The sequence below is a fragment of the Mauremys mutica genome, unplaced genomic scaffold (assembly GCF_020497125.1).
Source record: "Mauremys mutica isolate MM-2020 ecotype Southern unplaced genomic scaffold, ASM2049712v1 001060F_np12_obj, whole genome shotgun sequence".
In the NCBI taxonomy this organism is placed as follows: domain Eukaryota; kingdom Metazoa; phylum Chordata; order Testudines; family Geoemydidae; genus Mauremys; species Mauremys mutica.
Window position 1 is genome coordinate 32,641 of NW_025423109.1, and position 1,045 is coordinate 33,685.

Consider the following 1,045-nt stretch of genomic DNA (forward strand, 5'->3'; position numbering starts at 1 on the left):
CCAGCTCAGGTAGGGATTATTCTTTTGAGATGGGGTTGGTGGGTTCCTACAGGCGGGAGAGGGACAGCAAATACACCGGAGATGGGAAGATTTGCACAGTCTGGTTTGGAGGTTGGCGTGAGGCAGGAAATGCACAGGGTGGAGAAAGGGAGGGCAGGGTGTGACAAACCTGCTGGGAGTTGTTTAATAAGTGGCCTAGATTCTAGGAACAGACCCATGAGGTTCGGAGGTGGAAATGCTCTAGTTTGTGGAGCAGAAAATAACCCACATGAATGGGGCTGGGAAAACTGACCAGACTCATAGTGCTGGAGCCTGACCCGACTAACCAGTGGCTGCTGTGAAATATGAAGGGGATACCCACCAGTGAGGGTTAGGGGAGATTCCCCTCCCTTCATACCCAGCTCCTCACAATGAGGAGGGTGTTGGGCTTCCTACCAGGGAGCTCTCCCTGGTCCCTGCTAGGGGCTCCCTCTCCTCTATCAGTCTGTGGCTAGTAGGTACGTGATGGATCTGCTGGGAAAGATAAGGGGCTCTCTCTTTGTCCCCTCACTCTGATGTGTCCTGGATGCTCTGAGCAGGGTGGGGGTGGGACTTTGTTGACTGCAATCCACCCAGGGCTTCCCTTTGATGGGCTCCTCTCCTCACAAGTAGTGGGGCTGTGAATGGGGCAGCAGGTATTGAGTGTTGGACTCTTGCTCTTTCAGGGGCCAGTAACCTTCGAGGAGGTGGCTGTGTATTTCACCAGGGAAGAGTGGGCTCTGCTGGACCCCACTCAGAGAGCCCTCTACTGGGATGTCATGCAGGAGAACTATGAGAATGTGACCTCGCTGGGTAAGGGTTACTGTCCCCCTCGGTTCTTGGAAGGGGAAATGGAGAGAGAAGGTTTACGCCAGCCCCACAATGCCACCTCTACTCTGCCCTGTTTCAGCATCACCCCAATATGCCAGTGACACACACACTACCAGAGACCCTCCCCTGCTGCAGAACACTTTGGGAACAGCACAGGAGCTGTATTGCACAATGTCAAATATCTCCTGTTTGCTCA